At 39.0% G+C, this 18954-nt stretch overlaps 1 protein-coding gene and 1 pseudogene across 9 annotated transcripts in view; one reads left to right on the forward strand and one right to left on the reverse strand.

Annotated features, from left to right (window-relative positions):
* The first annotated feature begins 225 nt into the window (after nt 1-225).
* PRRC2C (proline rich coiled-coil 2C) overlaps nt 226-18954 on the forward strand; it is a 107308-nt gene continuing 88579 nt past the window's right edge. For all 9 annotated transcript variants that reach the window (XM_023738454.1, XM_023738455.1, XM_023738459.1 and 6 more), the window contains exon 1: nt 226-517. The gene's annotated coding sequence lies outside the window, so the exon portion shown is untranslated. The remainder of the gene's footprint in view (nt 518-18954) is intronic.
* On the reverse strand, nt 9630-17304 carry LOC111821958 (40S ribosomal protein S3a-like; annotated as a pseudogene).

Raw genomic sequence — 18954 nt, forward strand, 5'->3', positions numbered from 1 at the left:
CCTTTCCATTAGCAACCTAGCGCTTTAACCACTGCGCCACCAGGGCTCCATATCAACTTGTCATCCTGGTCAATTCAGGAGTTGCGGGAGAGGTTCATGGCTTTGCCCTGCAGCCTAACTCTGGTTGCCTGAGCTCCCTCCGCCCAGCGAGGGGCGCTGTCGCCTTCCGCCAGGGTTGAGGAGCGGGTCGAGCCGCCACGGCGGCGTCACGTGATCTTGCACTCTAGGCGCCGAGGGGTGGTCTTGCGGAGATTTGCCTTACGTACGCAGCGGCATGACGTAGGACGTAGGGGCTGGCTAGCCGCCATCTTGCTTCTTTTTCTCGGTAGCGCTCTACCTTTCGGGAAGCAGGCAAAGTGTTTTGGCAGTTTGTCCATCCCCTGCTTTGGCTTTCCTGGTCCGGTGGCCCTTCCGGCCCCTCCTCTAACCCTAGCCTCCCCTTCCCCTCCCCTAGGTCGGAGCTCGGCGGAGACCCTCGAAGTGCGCAAATCGCTCAGCTTGACACTCACGCTGGCCGGTAAGGAAAGCGAGGGCGTCGGGGCCGCGATCAAAGCGGGCCCCATCGCGAAGGGCTGGCGAGGGGCGATCTGAGGCTTTGAGTGCGCCCTGGCCCTGGCGCCCGGAGACAGTGGGGCGCGTGGAGAGGGCCTCAAGTCCAGGCATCCCCTTCTTTCTCTTTGGTTACCATTTTCTCTGTGGCTGAGGGATTCTCGGCCTTCTGGTCGGGGAGCGGGAAACCGGAGTCATACCCGCCCCATGTGGTCTTCAGCGGCAGTTCCGGACCCGTCGGTCTTCCTCCCATCTAGTCCCTAGCTCGGGTCCCACGGGAGGATTACGCGCCTTGCCGGGTACGAAGGGAGTTTCCATGCTGCAGGCCCGGCGGGCGCGCGGGTTTTTTCTAATGTGGTGGATGCGTCCCCCAAACAACCTGAGGGCCTCTGCTGCCTCCGTCTTCTCCGTGTGTGGTGGGGATATGGTTTGCAATGAGCATTGCGTGGGAGAGACTGAGTTAAAGACCAGACTCGGTTAGACGATTTTCGGGGAATCTGGACCAACCCTACTTCCGCTAGGGAGGTGCTGCTAACTCTAGGGGAGGGTTCGGGTAATCTTTTCTCACCCAAGGCCGCTCTATCCCTTAACCTGCATGGTGAATCCCAGTTTTCAGCTTCCTTTCTTTGAGATAGGATTAGTATTTGTGTTATGCTAAAGGCCCACTTTAGGACTGAAGAAAAGGGTATGAGGACCAATAGGGATATCGATAGTCTTCCTTACACGGGAGGAATGCATCTAATCCCTTTTAAAGGAATATATATTTGTTTTTACTTTATTGGAGATTTTTTGAGGTTTCCAACATGCCTGATGTTTGCTGACATCTAAAGCTACCCGGATTTCCGCATTGGCTGGTCTTCAGCCTAGGTTCGTACATTCATACCTCGCTAGGCCACTTGGAATTGTTCTCTGCTCTAGAGAACTAGATTTTCATTTGGAATGCACCAGAAGGAATAGAGGATTCTTGAATGTTAAGTATTTGGTAGCTTTCTCCTCAAAATAAAAATGATAGGGCTATGTTAAGTACCTGGCATGCCTAACTTTAGTATTTGTTAAAGTGGATTTAACCTTTTATATTGGTAATTAAGATGATTCTCTGACTGGAGCCATTTTTATGTGTGTGTCACCGATGCACTGCAGCATCTTTTCTGCCCCATCCCAAATGCATTCATCCCCTGAAAAATTAGGAGTAGATTGAATTTGAGTTTAATCTTTAGAAAAAATTTCTTTACAATGCAATCAAATAATCATTCCCTCCTTTCCTGTAATGGAATTTTCAGGATGTAGGCTTTTGATGTTTTACTGTTTTGGTTTGGTGAGTTTATATGTGTGGCTGTTCTCCCTCCACCATCAATTGACCCTTTACTATACACTGAGCACAGTAGTAAGGCCTTTGTATGCATTATCTTTTTTAATCCTACAGCAAACCTTTGAGGGAGGTGCTATTATTATTATCCCCATTTTACAGGTGAGGAAATGAAATCCGGGATTAAAGTAACTCGATCAAGGTCACTCAGCATTCATTGGTGGTACTGTGTAGATTCAAAACCAGACTATCTAAACCAAAAGAGACTCTCTAAGCAGTCATACTGCTTCCCTGTTCCTTGTAGGGTAGTTTTTCTTTAGCTTGACTTCAATTTATGAACATTGTTGCTTGTGAAAGTTAAAATGTTGCAAGGTGTGAAAAAGGGTTATATACGCTTTGGAGGTGGAATGGAAGCTTTTTTTTTTTTTTTAACCTTTTTGTGTTCAAAGTCCAGGTGAGTGCTTAGAGATAATTTAAAGCTCTAGCTGTATAGTATCACAGATAAAATTTTACGTTTTGAGATCTGGCCTATGTTATAGGTAGAATATTTCCTCACCTCTAAAATGGGGGTAATAATAGAACCTCCCTCAAAGGCTTGCTTTGGGATTTAAAAAATAATGAATGTAAAGGGCTTATTACTATGCTCAGGACATAGTAAAAGGTTAACTAATAGTGGAGGGAGAAGGTAGAATATTGGCAGAAGAAAATGTTCTCTTCCAAGCAGTATGTAATCTGCTTTGAAGTGTGTATTCTTTTGATTTTTAAGAAATAGTTTTTGTTTTCTCTGTTTCTTAATTTTTTTCTTGAAGATGTTAGACATTAATATCTATTTTTTTGTTTTGTTTTTTACAGTCACATAGTGGGTTTTGTTTCTTAAGGATTTCTTCTTCTTTGTGCTCTACTGTCAGAACTCCTGGAATCAGTATCTTCCACATAGCTGAAAATACTGTACATGAAGTTCTGGTTCATTCCAGCCCCTCCTCTTCCCTCCTCCCTCCCTCCACCACCATCCTGGTAAAATGTCTTTGAAGGTTATCTGATGTCCCTCTCTACCTCCAAGTCATTCTCCTTTTTTCCCCAGAAACACTGCTTCAATTTGTAAGTCAGTTGGGTAACGTGTTTTGGATGCTGTTTATACCATATTTCTGAAAGACAAGGATTAATCATTAATAAAATGTTGTAATATAAATTAGTACAGAACCATATTCTTCCAGTGAAGAAAATCTAAAAGTTGTGTCTGACTTATGACTAATATACTTTCAGTAAAGCAAGACTTGCCACCTTATGAATAAGGTAACAGTGCATGTTTATCTGAGTGTGTTAACTGTGATGCTTAGAAGTCTGAGAATTATCTTGTCTGAGTCATAACATTTTGAATTCCTTAATAATGCCATTGATGCATCAGTCAGAACATAGAGAGGGTAACTGTAGTAAATTTCTGTTGTATTTTTTTCTAGAAAGACTTATAAATTGATCTTTCTGAAAGTTATGTTTCTAGTCCTTATTTTGCTCCAGATTAAGCAGAATGCTAGTCATGTTTTGGAGCCTGGTTGTGTGTGTATTTGCCAGCAAATACAAGGGCTGTTACTTAGTTTCAACAGGAAACTTTTGTCTGAACACAAATAGCAATAAAATTATTGTACTCCCTCCTCTGTGGTGCTGCTAGGTGCTGTATATTACGGGAGGGTAGGATATGATCAACATCTGTCCAGAGCTTCTAGCATAGGAAAACACTGCTGGTATTATGTACATACCATGCTATCTAGTAAATTTCTGTTTGTCTGTGTTCCAATATTTGTCTGCTTTTGCTTGCTAAACTGTTTCCATATCCTTATCACCTAGTACTCAACTGGACAGCAACGGGTTTGGTTTTTTGGTTTATCAGCTAGTACATTCTTTGTCATATACCTGGAATTTATTGTGTATTATTGAATGAGTAAGGGATAGACATACGAAAACAATAGACCCATATCTATGATTCAGCTGACAAACATCTTACTGGTTCTCAGAGAAAATGGTGCCTCTATCTCTTCCCTCTCTCCCAGTGCATCAGCCTCTCACCAAAGAGTATCTGCATCTTTCCATAAGGGTATATTTACACAATGGTTTAATGGAGGCCCTGTAAGACTCCTTGAGACATATTAAGGATACATTTAAAGCAACATCAGAAACAATCAGGAGACTGGAGAAACTGCCATTAAGGAACAAAAAGCTTAGAACTTTTTATTAAGATAGATTAGGTAATTGGGCAAGTACAGAATTCCGATTTATGCAGTTATTTTAAGGATGAATATTGTAGCTTACCAAATGTTTCTAGTAACTGAGAAGCAGCATGTGTGAAATACCATACATAGATTATCAAATTTCAAAGAGAGGAGAATATATAACCATAAAACTATACTTAATACAATATTATCATTTTTTAAGACTTTATAATTTTTCAGTTCCAGTTAAAATTTAGGTTTTTTTGTGGTATGGCTGTTGATTATAGGTTGAGTTAGATTTTAAGTAACTGTTTTAATGTTAAGGTATAAATTTTATAGATGTGAATTGATGAAGCATAATATGAGAGTTACAGAGTTTACTTCCAAAGGTTAGAAAAATGGAACAAATAGAGGAATTTTATTTTTAAAGAGAGAAGAGGAAGTTACTGAAATGTGTTTGATGGAGAAGGACAGATTGGTTATATTGCAGTATGAGTTTTTGTTGTTTTTTAATTTACATTAAGAAAAAATGGATTTTTGGTGTACAGTTCTGAGTTTTTAGTACATGATAGATTCATGTAGCCCCCACCACAATCAGAATAAGAACAGTTCCATCTGCTGCATGAGTTTTTTGAGTTGTCTCTAATAGTATCCTCTGGAGAAACAGTTTTTGTAGAAAGGATGTACAAAGATGAAACATCTCCCAACTTTAAACCATAGTCTTTGGCATTTTGGAGGCAGGAAAGCATCTCTCCTCCTGAGGAGAGAACTATGAAACAGGGATGAAGAAGTCAAGAGTAGCGTACATGTGCTGATTAATTGGTTTCATGGTCAGGTGTAAGAAATAGTCCAATTATATTAATGAAAAACTTTAACGTGGAATAAGTGAAAGTAGAAATTGGGAGAAAGAAAGAGATGGATGGGTTTACATGTCTTAAGACAGACATTTCAGTGGTGGAGAATAGAGCCAGTGATTGGAGGGAGGGGTGCTAATTCTCTACGCTTGCATAACTCGGAAACCCTTCTGGGGTCACTATAAGTCAGGATCCACTCAGTGGCAGTGGGTTTTGTTTTGGGTTTCATAAACTTAAAACTCCAACCCTTAAAAGCAAACCCTTGAAAGATTTGAAAAGATATGAACAATTTGAAAGATATGAAATATTTAAAATAATCCATGATGCTGAATGAGCAGTTATTTATAGTTCTTGGAGACAGTGCTTCTCTTTTTCTCCCATAACATCCAACATACTGGCCTTATAAAAAACAAGGTTGACTAAGAAATTGTTTATGCTTTGGTTTTTATTTGAATATATGTTATTGTAAAAAAAATATTGATTACCCTCTATCAAGCTCTTATTAAGTGTCAGACACTATTATAAGAGCTTTATACACACTGTCAATTAAATCTTGTAAGAGTATTTGAGTAAATATTAGCCCACTTGAGGAAATAAAAATTTGTTGAGATTAAGTAATTTGCATGAGATCACCCAGCTACTAAATGTTAGAGCTGAGTTTTAAATTGAACTAGTTTTAAGAGATTGATTTTTTTCCTTACCTTTGTAGATTAGCTTTGTATTACAGTGATTTTGATAGAATGCTTTAGTGATAAAACAGCTTTTTGTCTAGTACTACAGACTTGATCTTGACATATAGTTCTATGAAATGTTTTTAATTCTTTTGGGTTTCTTACCATAACTTAGAAAGAGCCATAGCAATAGATTAGTATTTTTCTGCAAAATTAACTATTTTCCAAATTTTTTGTGCTGTATTTCCATGTTTTTCTTTAAAGAAGTATGTTAATTTTAGACATGTTATATGACTTTAAACAATTTAAATATTATATAAAATTGTCCAGAGTGCTCTGGCAGTCACCTGATTGAGTAAATAGTAGACAAAACAGTTTTACTTTTCTAGAACAGTAACTTTTAGTACAGAAGATTTGATATCTACATTTCTTTTCTGTTTGTTAAGGCTTTCTTCTGCCCTAGAAACTTAATTCACGTTTCAGTTTCCAAGAACAGCCCGAGCCCTTCTACCATTCTGAATAGAACTCCCAACAGAATTATTTATATTACACTTTATTTTTTTAAATAACAATTTTTAATACTTTTACTGTAATGTTCTTTGTTGTTTAGTCATTCGACATACGGTGGTATTCTTAGCTTTACTATTTAGCAGCAAATGTAATCTTAAAATCATTTGATGTCACTCTGACTTTGGAATTACTAACTGATTACAACAGTTAGAGCTGGAGGAGACCTTAGAAGTTGGCCAGTTTAATCTCTTATCCAAAGCAGTAACTATCTTTAAACTGTTTCTGACAAAGGCTTATTTTGCTTTTGCTTGAATGCATCTGGTGACCAGAAGGTCACTGCAGTCAACCCTTAACATTCACAAGGCATGTATCCTAGCATCTTCCAAATTTGTCAGCAACATAGTAATCTAAGCCGCTTCTCTTTCTCTTCCGTAGTGAGCACTAGGATTTGGCTTTCTTTTTGGAGCTTTTTTCCCCAGAAAGAAACAGTTCTGTTTCTCTTCACAAGAGTAGTTGTATGCCTACAAAGAAAGCAAAGCCCTGGGGGTGAGGGTCCTGTAAAGAAGGTGGGGAGGGATGTCTAAATTTGTTTCATAGAAGGACCCTTCTCCCACATACTTCCTGGCACTGGGTTTAAATTTGTACCTCAGCAAAATTACAGATCACTTCATGTTCTTTGGGTTGCTTGGCAAATTTTCAAAGTAGAGAATGCTATGAATTTTATTTCCACCTAAACTGAACAGTTAGAAAGTTTTTCTTTTGTATTCAGTCTAGTTTTTTTTTAATGTTTGTCTTAATGAAGCCCAGGATTGAACACAATACTCTAAACAAAGTGTGATAAATTAATTCAGGAAAACTGTTAGAGTAAAACCTGCGAAAGCTGGAGATTGTGTAAGGCTGAAAACTGTCAGAGAAGGAAAACGCAGTATTTTCCACTAAACAGAGCAGTAGAAAAGTGGTGACTGCACCCTGTCAAAGGCGAAAAACTTGTGAGACCCAGAAAAACAAGGTAGTCCTGTTGAGTTCTGGCTCTCACAGGTTTCACTCATGTAAGAGTGGCATGGGCGAAGGAGAACCAAGATCAACAGCCCAAGGCTGATTCCTGTGAGGCAGAGGTCAGACATGCCCGCTCTCTCCACCATCTTTACCTAACAGTTCTGACACCAGCTGTCCCTCCCATGGCACTCTTCTACTTCTCTGCTGGGTTCGATAATTCATTGCAGTGGCCACACAGGACTCACAGACAATACTCAAGATAATGGGGTTTATCAGAGTAGTGACAGGTTACAGTTGAAGAATGCTCAGAATACAGTTCTTCTTCCATCAGGACAGCTTCTTCCCAGCCATGCCACAGGCACCCCTCTGTCTGGGCCCTTGTCTTCTGCCCTGCTCAGGCAAATGTTACAAAGCTTCTTTAGCTCTGCCTGTAAGTGCCCAGAGGCACCCCCATCTGCCAGTAAGCCTCCTGCTCAAAGGTGCTTGCCTTTCTCACTCTGTGGGCCAGGAATCCCACAGCGACATCTCCTGTGGGTCTCTTGCCGCCGTTTCTCTCTCTCTGTGTCTGTCTTCCAGTTCCAGGAGAGTCTCAGCGCCGGGATCCCAGGTCCAAAGGACATGCTCTGCTCCTGGCTCTCCTTCCTTGGTGGTGAGATCCTTCCCTGCTCCGGAATTGACTCTCTTCTAAGCCTAGTGGGATGGGAAAACAGACCAATCCCCTTGGTGGGTCACAGTTACCTTATTTGCACAGTTGCATCCAAGACCATGGCGAGAAAGGCCACACAAAAGTGATCCATCGAGCCACAACTGTTTAATTCCAGATCTGTGCATTAGATTTCTGTTAAAGCACCAATTTTTGTAAAGCAATGCTATCGCACTATTAGCTGTCACAGAGCTAGAGCCTCTTCATTTGAACAGGCTGGGTCTATAACCTGCATTTACAAAGTTCAGTTTTTGACTATGGAACTCAGTTTTTTACTGTAGTTTGACTACAGAACTCTATTGTTACATTGTTTAATTCTACCTAGCGTTCCAAGACCTGTTTTAAATCTTAGAAAATCATTGAGCACGTTGTTACTTTTTTAGATGTACATATCATTTCATATGTGATGTCATCTTTCCGAGTCTTTATCCAATTTATTGGCAAAAGAATTTGAAAAGGACAGGATCCAATGTATAGTTATTTAGACCACGTTACTTCATATTGATCACGTTCTTTAAGTATAAAGTGATTCTTCCCCTTCAAATAGTCTGTGATTTATATTTGCATTGTTTTTAAAGAGGGTGTGAAGGCATGTACTCTGAATAATTAATCTGTTCAAAATAAGTGAAGGAAAAGTAAATCTAAAAGTAAAAGTGTATTTTTTTTTTAACGTTTATGTTTTATGGAGGTTGATTGGCCTGGACCTAGGAAGAGTGGTTAATATTTTGGGTTTTGATTTGAAGTGGAAAATTTTTAGTTAAAATTTGAATGATAAAATACTGTTTTCTAAAATTAATATAAAATTTTAAAAAATTCTAAAGAAATTCATAGTGTATTCTTTTTTTTTGTTTTATTGTGGTAAATATATGTACAGATATATATAACATTTGCCAGTTCAATTTTTTACATGTGTGATTCAGTGACATTGGTTATATTCATTCATGTTGTGCAACTATCGCCACTATCCGTGTCCAAATTACGCCACCACCATTAATGGAAACTCAGTGCTTCCTGAACTAAGACTCCCTTTCCCTCTCCCTCCCAACCCTGGTAACCACTGATAAACTTTAGTCTCTATACATTTGCTTATTTCATAGAATATTTGCCACTTTGTGGCTGACTTATTTCACTCAGCATGTTTTCAAGATTCATCCCTGTTGTGGCATGTATCAGGACTTCATTTCTCTTTATGGCTGAGTAATACTCTATTGTGTGTGTATACCACATTTCATTTTGTTTAGCCATTCATCTATTGATGGGCATTTAGGTTGTTTCCACTTTTGGCTGTTGTGAACAGTGTCGCAATGAACATTGGTCTACAAGTTTCTGTTTGTGTTCTTGCTTTCAATTCTTTTGGATATGTACCTTGGATTGGAATTGCTGGGTCATATGGTGATTCTGTGTTTAACTTTTTGAGGAACTGCCAAACTGTTTTCCACAGTGGCTGTACCATTTGTCTTCCCATCAGCAGTGGATGGGGGTTCAATATCTCCACATCCTCGCCGACATCTGTTACTTTGCGTTTTTTTTTTATTTTTTATATGATAGCCATTCTGGTGTGGGTAAAGTGGTATTTCATTCTGGTTTTGATTTGCATCTCCCTAATGACTAGGGGCTCTGGTGGCACAGTGGTTAAGCGGTCGACTGCTAATCAAAAAGTCAGCAGTTTGAATTCTCCAGCTGCTCCCTGGAAACCCTATGGGGCAGTTCTACTCTGTCCAGTGGGGTCACTGTGAGTCGGAATCGACTTGATGGCATCAGGTAATGACTAATGGAAAGGAGCCCTGGTGGCGCAGTAGTTAAGCGCTTGGCTGCTAACTGAAAGGTCATTGGTTTGAACCCATCAGCCACTATGTGGGAGAAAGATGTGGCAATCTGCTTCTGTAAAGATTAGAGTCTTGAACAGTTCTACTGGGTCCTATAGGGTCACTGTGAGTCAGTATCTACTCGAGGGCATACAGCTAAAATAACGTTAATAACTAATGGAGGCTCACTGGTAGAAGTACCACCTTCCATGCAGGAGACCTGAGTTTGATTCCCCATCTCTGTACCTCATCTGTAAGTACCACCTGCCTGTCATTGGTGGCTTGTGTGCTACTATGATGTTGAACAGGTTTCAGTGGACCTTACAGACTAAGATGGGCTGGGAAGAAAGGCCTGGCGATCTGTATCCAAAAATCAGCCAGTGAAAGCCCTATGGATCACAGCAATCTGATCTGCAACCGATCATGGGGATGGTGCAGGACCTTGCAGTGATTCATTTCACCGTGCATAGGGTTGCCATGAGTTGGAGGCTGACAGCATTAGCTAACAACAATGATTAATGCCATCAAGCATCCTTTCATGTGCTTATTAGCTATTTGTATATCCTCTTTGGTGAAATGTCTATTTAAGTCCTTTGCCTATTTTTTGATTGTGTTGATTGTCTTTTTGTTGTTAAGTTGTAGGAGCACTTTATATATTCTGGAAATTAAACCCCTGTCAGATAATATAGTTTTTTTCCCCTTCCAATCTGTAGATTGTGTCTTCACTTCGTTGATAAAGTTCTTTGATGTATAGCACAGTGATTCTTATATGTTTTAGATTATTTTACCTCAAAATGATATCTCTAACAACAGATGGAAGGCATTTGTTGATAGAGATATTACTAGCTCTACAAGTTTTAGGCATGATACTTCTCTTACGTTTGTTTCTTCATTGGTAGGTTTTGGTGACTTGGGCTTTGAGCTCTTCTATGCCCAGCTTTTACATTATAGTATTCCTGTAGCTCAGAGTTTTTTAAAATTTGGCTTCAAAAGACATGACTGAGTTAGAATGTATAGAACTTGGGTCCCTCTTTTTGTTAGGAGAGAGAGAAGTGTCAAAGTTTATTTAAGGTTTGAAGTCTAGAGGTTAGAAAAATGATTATAGGGAAGTTAGGGAGAGGAACATGTTTGGGAGAGAAGATAAGCTTTTTTTTCTTTTGAAATAATTTCAGGCTTACAGAAAAGTTGCAAAAACAGTACAAAGAATTCCAATATTCTCTTTATCCAGACTCCCCAAATGTTAATATTTTACCATATTTGCCTTGTTCTCTGTGTGTGCATGTACATATGCACATACTAAAAGTCAAACATACATATTGTATGTACTTGATTCTTTTTTTTCCCCCCACAAATAACATCTTTTATTTGTCACCATTAAAAATCTGTATTTTAAACAGATTCCTGAACTGGTGGCTCATAGCCATCAGCTTGTTCAACTTTAGCACCTGTTTCATCTCCTGTAGCTTTTCCAGAACTACTACCTTCACCTTGAAGCTCCAGGAGTTTTCCCAATTCAAACTTGAGCTTCTTCAGTATTTTTACTTTTCTAATGAATACATCATGGAGAGGATAAATAGATTGGCACGTCTTTTCTGTGTCTTTCCCAATGCTGTCTGGAATCAGTTTATTGACCACTTCTTTCAGGTCATTTGTCTGCACCTCTTGGGTCATGATTTCCATCATTTTCTTCTGGATTTGGCAGACCTGTTGATGCTCAGCATAAGAGGTCTTCTGAATCAGATTGTTGTGTTTTTTTTTTTAACCAACACAGAACAGATAAAGCGAATAACCATCAGCCTTGACATCAACATGAACTTCAGTCATGGTCTGTCATTGGAAGTTGGTCACACAGTTTTTGCCCTGAATGTCCTTAGTAATTAGCTTGAATTTTCTAAATGCAACTTGATCGTTCTGCAGATCAGCAAGGCTAACTTCCAAAACACAACCCTTGAGGCCATCAGATGCAGTTTTTGTTTCTTGAGTCCCTGTGACTAGTGTTTTCCCCAGTATTTCTTGTATTGAACATAGCTGGTACTTTCACATCATACCAATCTTTCTTAGAAAATGGATCAACCACTTTCTTCTTGGCTCCTCTTTTACCACCTTTTATAAGGCACTTATTCTTGCCAGCCACCATGGTGCTGCTCAGAGCGCCACAAGGGTGTACTTGATTCTTGATGTCTGCTGTCTAAATTCTGTCATCACCCGAAACTGTCTTGAAACCTTACATTCAAACCACAAGCTCCTGTGGCAGTAATTTTTTTACTCAGTACATTTTCTGTCATTATTTTTATAAAATCAACAAAGCAATCCGTAGTAAGCTTGACCCATAGTAAGCACTCTGATTTCTATTGTTATTATCAGAGCTTTCATTCAGCCATATTGAATTCACCAGTCCCTTCTCCTTTGCTTATTCCCTGCTGACCTTCCTTTCATCCTTCTCTGGCTTCATCTTCACTACAACCATTCTGTTGGCAGTACCCTCATCTCCCTTGCTTTTCTTTACACCTCTCTGGCACACATCTAATCTCTGATTCAGTCCATCTGTTTGTATCCTTCCTACCACTCTGCACTCCTGGATTTGCTGCTGGACATTGGAAAGATTTGAGGATACTGTATATCACTAGTCCTCAGCTTCTACTGGACTTTTCAGTGCTGCTTGTCAATGCTTTGATTTCCCATTTGGCTTTCTCTCCTATTCTCCCAGTTGCTTTTGAAACCTTTTCCAACTTCCTTAAGTTGCCAAAGCAGTTAACCTCCCCTTATTGGATGAAGACAGCATGTCTCTTCATCTGTTCCTAGCAGTGCCCAGTATATGGTAAGCACTGAAGTAAATATTTGAATGAGTTAATGGGGACTTGCACATGTTGAATTTTTTTTTTGATTTTTTTAAATTTTTTTATTGTACTTCAGGTGAAGGTTTACAGAACAAATAGTTTCTCATTAAACAGTGGTACACAATTGTTTTATGACATTAGTTAACAACCCCACGACTTGTCAACCCTCTCCCAGCACATGCTGAGTTTGAAGTTCTGTTAAAAAACTTAAGTGAAGATGTTTTGTTCTATAGGTAATAATGCGTGTCTAAAGACTGTAGCTTGAAGTAAAGTTTTGGGAATTACCCTTACCAATATGTTTGAAGCAGTGAACAGGAGATGAAATGGCCAAAGGAGAAAGCACAGAAAGGAGGGCTGGCAAGAAGGTCTTCAAAAGCATGTCAAAATTTATATAGAGAATGGGGAAAAAATGAAAGGTGTCAGAGTCACGGAAACCAAGGGGAAATGGTTTACTTAAAAAAAAAAAAAAAATCTGTTGCTGTTGAGTCAATTCCGATTCATACATAGCGACCTTATAGGGCAGAGTAGAACTGCCCCATAGGGTTTCCAAGGAGCAACTGGTGATTCCAACTGCCGACCTCTTGTTTAGCAGCCGAGCTTTTAGCTACTGCTGCACCAGGGATCCAAACAGTTTACACAAAAGCTAAAATATGTACCTTTTATATTTGTGTATGACATATGGCTATTAATTGGCTAATAGACGTTGTTCTTTTTGTGCAGTAAAAGTTTAAGGGCCTATAGTATGCTCACCTGGAAATAGTTGCAGTTAACTATTTAAATAACGGGACATTGCACTGTATTTTCTAGGGGAAGTATTCCATTATCATAAGAATAACAATGAGGAAAGAAAGTTAAACGGAAGTTACAAACTTAGAAGCCCATTATGGGTAGAGAGATAATTATGTCATTTAACTGAATTTAACAATTTGATAGTTTGCTAAAGTATGATTGTTTATTTTTTTCAATTATACTAGATTTTAAATATCATTTAAAATAATATTTTAGTATTGAAAACTTTTGAAACCATTTGTGCTGGTAACTGAGTAACCTTAGAATCTTGTAATTTTTGTTGCTAAAGGAATTTTAGAGGCCATAGCCAATCTTCTTTACAGATGTGGAAACCACTTACAAATGTGTTCACAGATTTTCAGCCTATGATGGCTTTCCTTTCATGACAACCATCTTTTTGTTATCACTATTCATTGTCATCATTTCATTTTGAAAGGTTGATGTTTATTTTACAATAAACTACTACCTTCCAAATTTCCCCTAGACCTTTTGGAAACAATTGGTTTGCTTTTAAAACCCTGGCTGGCTGGCTGGCTTGCTTGCTTGCTTTCTTCCATCTTAATACTTTTGGAAAAAAAAAAAAAATTCTCTTTATAACATATTCATTGTTCAAAGTTTCAAAAACACAGAGGCACACATGCTTTGGTATGTCTAATTTTAATGAAAAATGCTATTTCATTACCAGCATTTGCCAGTTATAATCATAGAACCTCGATCATAGGTTTTTCTTCCTTTAAACAGAGGAACAGGAGGGTGTGCTCTTCAGAAAGATTTGTGTTTACATACTGACCCTCGGTCCTGAGTTTTAGGTACTTAGTAAGCAGGACCAAAACCAAACCTGTTGCCTTTGAGTCAATTCCGACTCATAGCAATCCTATACGACAGTAGAACTGCCCCATAGGGTTGCCAAGGCTGAAATCTTTACAGAAGCAGACTGCCACATCTTTCTCCTGCAGAGCAGCTGGTAGGTTCAAACCACCGCCCTTTCAGTTAGCAGCCAAGTGCTTAAACATTGTGCCACCAGGGCTTCTTGTAAGCAGGACAGTAATATAAAAAAAGTATTCTTAACATCCTATAAATAACAAAAAGCTTTTCAAGAATAAAAATGCTACAGGTAGAGGATATAGTTCATTTGACTCTATGTAACTGTGCTGATAGGTTTTTGAAATCAGAAGCTGGCAGGCTCATAACAAATGCACCTTGTTAAGCATACTGTTTCAAGTGTTTTTGAATTACTAATTCTGTAAATTGTATCATTTTATTATTTAAAATGTGGCTATGCTGAATGAGCTGTTCATTCACTTGTCAATGGAGATGTTTGATTTTTCTCTCCATTGGCTTCTCATGGCACTCAGAACAAACTCAAATGCAACACTCCTTTTCCTAGTCTGCCAGGCCCTGCCTGTTCTTGACTTCATCTACTGCCTCTCTCCCTCAGGCATGACCTTTATGCTTGAACTTTCTTAGATCAGTAGTTCTCAACTGTGGTTACATTTTAGATTCTCCTGGGGAGCTTCATTGTTGCTAGGCTGAGACCCTGGGGCCTTGGCATACAGTGTTTTTTAAAAGCTTTTCCCCTGGTAAGACTCTGCAGCTTGGGTTGACAGCCACTAATTGGTTTAGCTCATGTCACCTTTTCAGAGAGATTTTCATGGACCCTTACCATCCTATGCAAAGTGCCTTTCTCCTTTAACCTCTGTCGCTTTATCCAGTTGAGTTTTTAATTCCCACAATTTTGTTATTAAAAGTTCTATAAAGATAGGGGCATCATCTCTCTTTTCATGATATATCCTAGCATCTAAAACAGCCTTTGACCATTATTAGCAATCAGTACGTATTTGTTGTATAAATGTTGTTGAATGAATATTTTCACTGCAGCGTTAGGGAGGAACTTTCAGAAGACTTTTTCTCTGTAACCTATAGAGGATTGTTTTGCTAAATTGTGTTTCAGAGAATATACTAATTACTCCAGCAGGCTTTAAGAGGACCTTGGTTTCATTGTGTAAGGTTTCACTATCCATGGGCAAGGGTACACGAGAGAAGTAGGTATGCGATCCCTGCGATCCCTTAGAAACAGTGTTATAGATGTGGGATAGGTTCCCATGTCAGTGTACAAAAGTTAGAGGCATTACTATTCTCCTAACAGCCTTTGAGGTAGAAGGACGGTTAATGACAGTGGTGTAATGCTCAGTGAAGACGTATTCATTCAACAAAGTAATTATATGTATGCATTTGTAGATTCATTTTTCCTGAGTTTTTAAATTACATAGACCACAGGGTAAATAAGGAGAAAGTAAATAAGTCAAATGAACCCTCCTTGTTCATACTCTTGCATATTTTAGATATTTGTCATGTCAATAAAGATAGATTTTTTTAAATATCTGTTTTTTATTTAATCATAAATCAAACTTCTTTTTTTCATTTCCTGGTTTGAAACTAATTTTCTTCATTTCAAATCACTGTTCTTTAGAAAATATTTGTTATATTTTTCTTGTTTTCTAATTATAAAAGCAATGTACACTGATTAGATTTAGATATTACAGTATATATAACCAAAAAAGTCAATATCTCTTGATTATGTGACGAGAGATATCTTCTGCTGATAATTTGTGGTATGTTTTTCTAGACTTTTTCATATTTGACATACTTACTGTTTTTTCATAGTTTATATTATTATTTTAAGAAATCATATTAGATTGTTGTTGTGTGCCTTTGAGTTGATTCCAACTCATACTTTTTTTTTTTACTTTATGTCTTGAGCATCTTTCTGCATAAATCTACGGTTGTGTCATGCATTTCAAATAAAACGTGTCCCAAACAGTCTTTAGATTTTCCCCCCACCACCCATCTTCCCTAAATCTCCTCCCTCAGTCTTCTCCACTTCACTTAATGCCCAGCTTTTCAAGCTCAAAATCTAGATTATTCTTGATTCCTTTCTTTCCTGGTCCCTTATATCTGTCTCCTTTTATAGCCCACATCATCCTATGCAGTCCTAATCTCTAATGTCTCCACTTTCCATTCTTGGCCCCCTGTGGTCCATTCTTCACACCATAGCCAGAGTTGATGTTTTTAAAACAAAAGACACAGGCCTCTTCTCAGAGACCGTTAGTTTCCTATTTATTGTTCCAGAGATAAAATTCAAAATTCTCTTACCCAGTTACTTGGTGGCATAATGGTTAAGCATTCAGCTGCTAACCAAAAGGTTTGCGGTTCGCACCCACCAACAGTTGGAACCCACCAGCTGCACCACAGGAGAAAAGACCTGGTGATCTGCTCTCATAAAGATTATAGCCTGGGAAACCGTATGGGATAGTTCTGCTCTGTCCTGTAGGGTCATTATGAGTCAGGATTGACTCTACTACACATAACAGCTTAGTCAGACTTGTGCCTACCTCACCAGCCTTCTCTTTCTACTTTACCTTTCTTACTACATTTCTGCTTCACCAGTTTTTCTGGTTTGGGACATGATTAGCATCTCATGGCCTCAGGGCCTATGCATTTGCTTTTCATTCAGCCTTATTGGCTCCTTCCCCTTTGGGCCTGAATCAAATCTTTTCCTCAGAGAGGCCTAATTTAGTGATTAACTTATTTAATGTAGTTCATCACTATTACACTTTTTCATGTTGCCCTGTTTGAGTTTATTCATAGCTTTTATCACGATCTGAAATGATCTTGCTTACCCATTATTTGAATTATTTTTGCTGTTGTTAGTTACCATCATGGCAGCCCCATGTGTGCAGAGTAGAACTGCTTCATAGGGCTTTCAAGGCTGTGACCTTTTGGAAGCAGATCACCAGGGCTGTCTTCCAAGGTGCCTCTGGTTGAGTTTGAACCGCCAACCTTTTGGCTAGTAGTAGAGCACTTAACCATTTGGGCCTCCCAGGAAACCCCCATTGTTTGAATTACCACACTAGAAAGTGAGACCAGTGAGAGCAGGTTCATGTCTGTCTTTCTTCAACTGTGTCACCAATGCATAACATAACGAAAAAATGTGCTGCCTTCCACCAGACTGAGTCCAGTACAACTAAATGGCGCCCAGCTACCACCACTGACTGCTCGGACAGGGATCACAACAGAGGGTCCCAGACAGAGCTGGAGAAAAATGTAGAACAAAATTCTAACTCACAGAAAAAAACCAGACTTACTGTCCTGACAGAGACTGGAGAAATCCCAAGAGTATGGCCCCCAGACACCCTTTTGGCTCAATAATGAAGTCACTCCTGAGGTTTACCCTTCAAGCAAAGATTAGACAGGCCCATAAAACAAAATGAGACTAATGAAGCACAACAGCCCAGGGACAAGGACTAGAAGGCAGGAGGGGACACGAAGGCTGGTAATAGAGAACCCAAGGTCGAGAAGGTAGAGTGTTGACATGCTGTGGGGTTGTTAACCAGTGTCATAAAACAATATATGTACTGTTTAATGACAAACTATTCTGTAAATCTTCATTTAAAGTACAATAAAAAGATTTTTTCCCATACAAAAATTTATACATACATTGTTATGTGACCCTAATTGCTCTCCCCATACTGTGACAGCACACTTCTCCTTTCCACCCGATTCCCCATGTCCATTCAACCAGCTGCTAACCCTCTCTGCCTTCCCATCTCACCTCCAGACAGACGCTGCCCATTTAGTCTCTTGTATCTACTTAAGAGGTACACTCCTCAGAAGTATCACTTTATGTCTGAAGAGTTGGGCTCAGAAATTGTTTTAGTTCTGGGCTGATAGAGAATCCAGGAGCCATGCTTTCCAGGATTCCTCCGGTCTCAGTCAGACCATTAAGTCTGGTGGTCTTACTAGAATTTGAGTTCTGCACCCCACCTTTCTCCTGCTCCATCCAGGGCTCTATTGTGTTTCCTGTCAGGGTGGTCATTGGTGGTAGCCAGGCACCATCTAGTTCTTCTGGTCTCAGGCTGATGAAGTCTCTGGTTTATGTGGCCCTTTCTGTCTTTTGGGCTAATACTTTCCTTGTGTCCTTGGTGTTCTTCATTCTCCTTTACTCCAGGTGGTTGGGACCAATTGATGATGGCCGCTTGCAAGCCAAAAAAAAAATTTTTTTTTTTTAAATGGGCTACTTAATGACTAACTTGTATGCTATAAATAAATTTTTATTACATGCTGTATTGCAGTGAGTATATTTGTGTATGTGTTTTGCACACTGTATTGATATTTTATGTGTATATGTGTGCTTGTGTTTGGTCCTTGTCTGGTTTTCCAGTCAGTCCTAGACTGGCTTAAATTGAGAAGCTTTCCTTCCTTTATGCCAGAGGTTGGCAAACCTTTTCTGTAAAGGATCAAATAGTAAATATTTTAGGCTTTGCCGCATACAGTCTCCTGCATATTCTTCTTTTTTGAAAAGAATTCTATAAAAATGTAAAAACTATCTTAGCTCACAGGCGATACATAAACAGCCCAATTGTCCAACATTGTGTCAACCTCAACTATTCGTGTTTACATTTCCCTGTTAATTCTTTTTGATTTTAGATTTGTCTCTTGTAGGCAAAATATGTTTTTACCTGAGTATTTTTCTTTTAATAAGTTGATTTATCTTATTTATGTTTTATTTAATAATAACTCTATAATAATGCATTTGGATAGTCTGAATCTATTCACATTTATTTAGTGGTTAACATTGTATCAATAAAGAATCTCAAACAAAACACTGTATTGATTCCTTCCTTTTTATGTTCCAAAGTTTTTTTTCCTGCCTCACTGTTACTCTCTTAC

The sequence above is a fragment of the Trichechus manatus genome, unplaced genomic scaffold (assembly GCF_000243295.1).
Source record: "Trichechus manatus latirostris isolate Lorelei unplaced genomic scaffold, TriManLat1.0 scaffold00117, whole genome shotgun sequence".
In the NCBI taxonomy this organism is placed as follows: Eukaryota; Metazoa; Chordata; class Mammalia; order Sirenia; family Trichechidae; genus Trichechus; species Trichechus manatus.